At 32.6% G+C, this 8,549-nt stretch overlaps 1 long non-coding RNA gene across 3 annotated transcripts; it reads left to right on the top strand.

The window, feature by feature from the left end:
- On the top strand, positions 218-6,510 carry LOC109820150. 3 transcript variants are annotated; one of them, XR_002241732.1, is made up of 6 exons: positions 218-598; positions 719-753; positions 4,080-4,182; positions 4,261-4,326; positions 6,126-6,214; positions 6,320-6,510. It is a non-coding gene; the product is annotated as an uncharacterized LOC109820150 (long non-coding RNA). The 3 variants fall into 3 exon arrangements; XR_002241733.1 differs by having other exon boundaries at positions 6,303-6,510; XR_002241731.1 differs by having other exon boundaries at positions 6,126-6,510.

Below are 8,549 nucleotides of genomic sequence, written 5' to 3'. Positions count from 1 at the left end.
ATAATCCAATACCCACAGCCAAAAACAAAAGTACAGCCAGTAAATACAGTTGAAACTATTTATAAGTGTAAACTAACTAAATACTAAATCAATACTATCAATACATGGGGTTAATTGGAACATTGGTCACTATATTTATCACGTAATTGGATGATCTTATATATATATCTATACTATACTACTTCTAAAAGAGAAAACAAATGTCAAAACTTCTGCTCTCTCCCCTGCTCCTCTCCATCTCTCTGTCTCTAAATTAATTCAACGTTTGGCCTCCTCGCTTTAGGTTCCTTCATTTCTCAATGACAATGCCCTCTCTATATTCCTCCTTAACCGCTCTCTCCTCGGCCTCTCTTTCCCATCTCTCTCTAAATTATTTCGACGATCGATCTCCTCACTTCAATTTCTTTCGTTTTCAACCGTTGACAATGTATACGTCCTTCCTTCAGAAGATTCGTCCGATACTATAATTGGTAATAACTGCTAGGGCTTTCTGATCCCCATCCCCATCCCCAAAGACTAAAATTTAGGTTATTTTGTGATTCTATAAATACATACTGCTTCAACTTTGATGGAGCAAAGAAGGTGTTTATTTCCAATTGTAAGTATGAGTATTGGTTATTCTTATTACCTTACTCTAATTCTTTTTCTTATTCTTCGGTTTGTGGGTTGCTTGCTTACCTTTCTCTTTGTATTGATGATTGATGATTGTTGATGTCAGGGGTCAGAGATTGATAGGAGTAGAAAGCTATCAAGGTAAATTAAAATTTTATTTGATCTCTATTATGTTGCAGAGATATCTTTGTGAGCCGCATTTCTTCTCATTTGTCTGTTTTCTTTCATTGGAATTGGAAAGTACATTACAATAACATACTCTTGTGGGTTTTGAGTGCACCATTGAATTCTATCCATAATTTCCAATTTGTTGTGATCGTCTTCATTTTGCTTTAATAAGAAACGGGCTGGTTTGAAACATAGTTGATAGAATACAACTACAATAATTATGAATGTTTTTAATTTTTTCAATCCAGAATAGGCCTTTTAGTGTCTATGCCTATTCTAGAAAATTGCTTATGCTCCTGCTTTCTATGTTTTAAGCACACTTGTGTTTTTGACCAAACTTCCCTTTATTACGACACATTGCTCTCCTTTTTGTTTTCTAGTTATAAATGTGTATATTTTTTTTTGAAGAAATAAATGTGTATATTTGGGAGTTTTGTTTTCTTAAATGTTTATATAGTGGGCAAATTTGTAATCTGAATGATGTTTTTTCTAGAAAGTAGAAATTCATCAGACAAGGATTAAGATCATCGTACACGCTCTTGATTTTCATCATTTATCATGACATTGTCCATCAATTTAAGACGAGCTTTCAATTGTTTACTTGATAAACCTTCTAAGTTCTAATTTTCACTGGTACCAAATGTCATATCTTCTATGGTGCATTTCTATATATATTAATTACGTCATATTTGTGGTTGCTTTCATCAAGGCTGAAAAGAGTATTTTCATACTTATGAAAAATATTTAGTCAAGGGAAAAATATTTAGTCATGGGAGAGGATTTCCATATTTATATTTGATCTCCAGTAGTTTTATGACTGTGATGACTTTTTATTTCTCACCTTTAAAAATTTGTCAATGTTTCTAATCTATCGACCATTTCACATGATGAATATTTTATATAAGAAGATTCATAGTAAACACTATAATTGAAGCCTCATCATACATCTATTTCATGGTTGTTTGAGTCTTTGTGGGGATTTGGGCATTTTTTACTTTGATTCCTTCACTTGCTACATAATTATATATATTCAAGTTTGTCCCATGTGCTTCTTCCTACTTTACTTCGGGAAGGAACTTGATATCAGACCCTTTATGGAGATGGTACTCTATGTGTCTAATTATTAGGAAACATGTTTCTACTACATGCATGACCTTCCTTTCTAGCTTTCTACATTCCCTAGCAGCAGATGGTCAACTTTCCATCTTTAGGAGATGACACCAAATCCCTTCTGAATTTCTCTTCATATTTGAAGGTTTAGGAAAATTCTTCCACCATACATGTCTATATGTTCAATACTTCATTCAGGATCATCAACTCTTTTCGAGATTTGATTTCTCAAAAGAGAAAAAAATAATGAAATTTAGTAAACATGTCAATTGAGATACTGGGATCTCCACAGTATACAAGGTATTTTGTGCTCTTCATCATAATCTTTGATGAGATGTTTTTTTTGTTGCTAATTTGACTGTAAACTAGATATATTGATGCCTCCCCAGAACAAAGTCTAATTAGCCCTACACTATATGCCACTTTTTTAAGTAGTTCCTATATGTTTGATAATTTACTTTTTGTTCCATCATTTATGAAGTGGAGAGCTTGCATGAGCATGATTGGATTTTGTTGAAATAATTAATCCAAAATCTTTTATATGGTTTTTGTTTTATGTTTTTCTGGCTTCCATGGTTCCAAAATGAAATAATTAAGATGATTTTGGCATTCTTCATACTAAATGTTCATCTTTAGAGAGAAGGTGAATGAAGGAGCAGACAATGTCAATTTCTATAATCGTAATGATATATTAAGTGAATGATTGAACATAGAGTAAGACAGCATAAAAGTATCTCCTCTATCAAACTGTAAAGACAATAGATTTTATTAGTTTGATCTTTTATCTTCAAGAAGTAAACCAATGTCAATATAGTGTTTCGGTAAGTTTGACACTACTGAATAATAAAATCAAGTAATTTTGGAATCGTTCTTGACCATATTGATGTGTGTATTTATTATGGAAATGTGTGCAGGTCTATTTATTTCCTCCCTTTCCAATGAAGCTCTATTTTCATGTCCACTAATATTGCTTCTCTTCTCCTACAGAGCCATTTATAAACCTAATAATCATTTTTACCATCATTTACATTTGTCAACAGTTATATGCTAGCATTTCCATTACCAGTTGACTAGATTCAATTTTCTAAGCACTGAGTTGGTCCACTAACTATTTTGCTGATAAATTTAAACACTGGTACTCAAATTGTTATAATTACCTATTGAGTATAAATATATGTGTTAGTAGGAAAAAGTGTGGTGGTACTCAAATTGCGAAGAGGTCTGATGTAACAACATTGCTTATGTTGTAGTATTTTCATTGCGTACTTTCTCCTTTATTGAGTTACTTTTTCCTTCGATCCTATATTTAAATTCACTACTTGGTAGATTAATTGATACTATGATTTGCAATGATAAAATTACAACCATAAAATTTTTTTAGCATTCAAAATTCAAAGAAAGTATTACTTCATACTAAGATGGAAGGTACGATTGCAATCATTTATTTTTTTCTCTAATTCTAATTTTTTAATAGTCTGATAGTTTTTGTTTATTACTGCTACGTTCTTCCTGAAGTGTCTCAGAATATCTATTCTCGACCAAATGCCTTTGATATGTCCAACCAAATCCCTTTGATTGGAGATGATATTTCTGTCCAGCCCCCTGTAATTTGGTTGAATGTTTAGGTATCTTAATGCATAATAGAATGCCAAGATTTGAACATAACCAGATTAATTTATAAATTGCATTATGTTCGTTTACATAGCATGATTTGGAACTATGGGACAACATGTTATAGTTGCACATCATCAAATATCCTTGATATAAGTATTCACATAGGTTAAGTGCTTCTTAGAAAGAAAAACTAAACACCATCATAATGAAGAACTACCTTTAAGGTTTGAACATAGCCTGTTGCAATAATGTCAACTTGAACTATTTTGGATATGTTAGATGTCGATCATGAGAATTATCAATGAACATCGGTTCACATACTTTGTTAATTGTTTCCATAATTAGCTAGGCCTCTGGACACATGACATTGTTCCAATAAGTGATGGTTATGAAATATTCTTGTGTTAAAACTTAAAATGGAATATTCTTTGCATTTAAGATATTTTTCTTTTTTTTAATATTCTGGTAGTATGTATAATTGTAACATAGGTATGCTTGTGTACTGTACTTATGATTATTCAGATTGATAGTTTTGGAAGCATGTTGGTTAACTTGTTTTATTTTGCTAATATCAGCTTGGGAATAATCTAAACAGACGCTTTGCATTTTAGGGAGAGTCAATTTTGATGCTCCCTTTTGCTATTCTAGGCTTAGTCACGAAGCCTTTGGAGCTAAAAGGTACAAGGTTGCTTCTATGATACTTGTATTTAGCGTTGACTATGCTGCTTAATTTGTTTTTTGCACTTAAATGTGCAGGTTTTGGTTCGTGCAAATTTCCGAAAGAAAAAGGATATGGGGAAATGACTATTCCTGTGGTTGAAGGTGATGATACTTAGATATTTTCATCATTGATATGTTTTTGTAGTTGAGGAGTTCATACCAGTTCCATATGCTTTGGCATAGGCTTCTGTGTATGCATTCTTTATATGATTTGTTTATTTCAACAAAATGGCCTCCCAAAAACCATTGTGTCTTTTGAGCAGTAAAACCTTTGAACTTAATTTGGGAAGTAACTCATTCTTAATTTGAGAGGTGCATCTTCTTTGAGCTGTAATTTATAATTTGTGGCACTTTGCTATATTGTTAAGTGCATAACCATCAACTCTCATCTCACATTCAGAGTTTTGGTGTAGGGGAAGAGACTTTTAACATGGTATCAGGACAACTCTGGTTCAAATCCCGTCGGCCACATACTTAAAATGGATTTAAAAAAAAGGATACTACTGCGAATCTAGGCTTTAGCCATGAAACGAATGCTCAACCCGCAGGGGAATGTTGGATAAAATTATAAGTCTCATATCTACTTGTGTAGTGGAAGTCGTCTTAAAAACATATAAATGCTGAAAATTAGTATTTATAATCAACTGATCTCTTCTTGCTACTTCTGTATTGCATAGCACACATGTTCGCATCCATTCAACACCAATAGGAAGCAACCATATCCTCAACACATGGTTAGAGCGAGAGACAGTTGAACATTAAATTTTAGGAGAAATCCAACTTGAATAGAACTCCAACTTAACCTTTTCAATTAATTTGAGACCGCTGCTGAGTTGGCTTTTTCTTCTTTAGTTGAACTTGATATCTAGATTGATCACTAACTTTTATAAGCATATTTCAATTAGTAGGCAATGAACTTAAGCAATTTTATTCGCATCAGCACGAATAGTTTCCTCAATGAAGCCACAAGGCCAACGATGTTACTTATGTTGAAGTAGAACATGGTATATTTGTTTTGTTTTGGAGATGATGAGGATATTTATTCGTAACAAATAAAGAACATAGTATATTTGTTTTGTTGTGCTTGTTAGTCAATGTTTGTTGGTAGAATATCAAGCTGCTCAAGCGAGCATGCCAAGTTGAGTTTTAAATATTAGTCATGCAAGTAGTAGACCCACAACTTACTGTAAAAAATGGATGATGTGCACTTGGATTTCCAAATCATCAGTGTAAGGTTTTTGTTGTTCTTTCTATTATCTTTCGACAAAACAAGCTTCGATGTTTAATTTTCCTTAACCATATTTAAGCTTTTCTTAAAACATTGCAAAAATGGCAATCTAAGCAGGGAATATAGGTACCTCTTCTAGATAGAAATTTTGAATATTACCAGTACGTATTAGCCTCTGCTGTATGCTACTACATACCTTATTAGCTGTCATGAATTCCTGTAATGTTTTGATTACTAGGCTATATGTAAAGGCAATAAAAAGTTTATTGGGATGCATGACTTCAGAAATTTCTTTAAGAAAAACTTTCTTCTGCTCTTAGCTCTCTAATTAGGTTTGTAGATAGCTGTTATTGTCACAAATTTATTCTTGTCTGTATATCATTATCTTTCACCAGGAAAGATAATTCAAATGAAATCCAACAAAGTTTGCAAAGATGTTTTGAATGTGAATATCTTCAAACTAACTAAATTTGGTTTTCAATGGGTAGCGTGGTTAGAAAAAGAAAATACAGTGTTAATTTTCAAACGATAAGATTATTAGCTTTAAATTTTGGCTTAATTATAGATCTCCCTTGCACTTAGCAAATATACAACAAATTTTTTTACTATGTTCCCATTGTTCTAAAAGAAAATTTCATGTAACTATATGTGATTGACTCATTATTTTTTGTAGGTTGAAGTGAATGGAACAAGTTTTTTGTGGACAAAGATGAAAAAGTTGTGGAAAGATATGCACCGACAACCTCACCTTTGAAAATGGAGGTACAACTTTGACCTACATAATGTTGCTTCACTTTTATTTGTACTTATTATTGCAACTATACTTTATCTTCCAAAAAACAATACATAGCTTTTTGGGGTTCGCAGGAACTTAAGTGCCTTCTTTGAGAGACTATATTGCTCGTGATGCGAGTATGTGATCTTATGTACGCATAAATGGATGCTTGTTCTAGAAAACTTGTATATTGCTAGAAATTCATTAGCTTCTTATTGTATGTGAGAAATATTATTTATTTTTAATTATTGGCTTTCAACAATAAATCTATGTTTGCAAGCTATCATGTTGACTCTTTTTTACTCTCATTGTATGTATATCGTCATGCTAATTGAATACTTTCCTGGTTTGTAATGTGATGCTAAATATTAGTTATTTGCAGTTAAGATCAAATTACCTCTTCTTGATTGTGCAGTCACTTTTATCACGCGCATTATATATCTGGATGATTAGGTTCCTTCTCTAAGGACAATATTCTAAGTCCTGTAAAATAATGGTTAATTGATATTCATCTTGTGTATTATGTATAAGTTCAATGCATAATTATGAAAACATTACGGATTTTGACTCATGTTGTTTCTTAATATGCATCACGTGCAACGCGTATTATGAAGATGTGAAAAAATTCTTTTATTGATTGTAACAAAAAGTTACAAACTTTTTGTATAGTAATTATAACAATAGTAACTTTTGTTAGTGTAATTCATCAATTAGTAAAGGAATTAATTTATGCAATTGATAAATAAAATCCAACAAAGGTTGCAAAGATGTTTTGAATGTGAATATCTTTAAACTAACTAAATTTGGTTTTCAATGGGTAGCATGGTTAGAAAAAGAAGTATTGAGTTTTATTAGGAAAAATGCTGAATTTTTTCACGTCTTCATTTTTCCTTCTTTGAGAGTTTGTCATAAACTTGATATTTCATTAATTTTAATTTAACTTTTGTTCTACACTTCTGTATATTTCATCTCTCTACTGTTATCTTATTTATATATCCGTACTATATTATTAGAACAAAAACTAATTTTGTTCCTACTCCCTATTAATATTAATTAAATTATTAATTAATGTCAAATTTAAGAATAGTTATCAATTAGAAATAAATTGAATAGTTAGGTGTATAATAGGATTTGAGTTAAGTACTAATTAAAATAGTACATTTTTGCCTTATATACATCATTAGAGGTTCATATAGAGGATGTCGGAGGTGTCAATTGTTAAAGCCATTGACAGGTACTTGAACAGTCTTGGTTTCTGAAGTTACATACACTTTGACGAATTGAGATCATCTCCTCATGAATCTCTCCTAATATTTCCTCATAAGCCATCCTAGCCTTTCATTTCATGATTGACGGTCAAGATCAACTTTTTTAGAGTGAGAGGTTGGGAGGGGTAGGAGAGATCTTGGCTGTCGATCATGAAATGAAAGGCCATGATTGGCTTATGAGGAAATGTTAGGAGAGATTCATGAGGAGAGGATCTCAATTCCACTTTGATAGTCTTCAGTTTCTTGCTTACAAGAGGTTGATATCAGAACATTTGGGTTTGATACCCGAAAAATATTGAGTCACGGCTCACCTGAGATCAAATACAATGTTCTAGTATCAGTTTGCAGTATTATATGCTCTTTACAATCTTATTGAGGAGTCACTTTCTCATTCTGTTGACTGCAGTCTTGAGCATTTATTGTCTCATATCAATATAATACTCATAGATAACAAAGAACATTATTGTTAAAATTCCGAGTCATGTCTAACTGAATACATGAACGCATATCCTCGCACTCTATGAGATTATTCGATTATAAATAAGTTCACCCTAGCTATTTGACTTCAGCAAATTTCCTCTGTACTAAGATAAATCAATCTTGGGAGTTAGACGCCAGCTTTGAATTCCTTACTAATTACTACCCAGCCCAGCTCACAGACACTAGGCTTCTCACCTTGTACCGCTTCTGATGGAGATTCTTCCATATAATCTGCCCTTCAGCAAAGGTCACTCCTCTTGCTCTCTTCTTCCTCGACTCGAACTAGACCCTGTAACTCTTCTTCTCGTTCGCTTCTTTGAACGCCAACACCTTCGGCGTAACCTGAACTCTCACTCCTTTCAGCTCGCTCACTTCAACCGCATAACTCGAGTCAGGAAGCCCGACGTTAGTGACCGTCCTCTGAACCGTCGCCCTCGCTCTCCATTTCTTGAAGGCGATCAAAATGGATGGGTAGTTAAAACATTTCTACTAAAAATGCCCTTTAAAGCCTATACATGCATACATAAAATATATGCATCCATACATATGTTAAAACATTTCTACCGAAAATACC

Source organism: Asparagus officinalis, chromosome 8, assembly GCF_001876935.1.
Source record: "Asparagus officinalis chromosome 8, Aspof.V1, whole genome shotgun sequence".
NCBI classification, from domain to species: Eukaryota; Viridiplantae; Streptophyta; class Magnoliopsida; order Asparagales; family Asparagaceae; genus Asparagus; species Asparagus officinalis.
The sequence above is the reverse complement of the archived record's forward strand: the minus strand, read 5'-3'. Positions and strand labels throughout refer to the sequence as shown.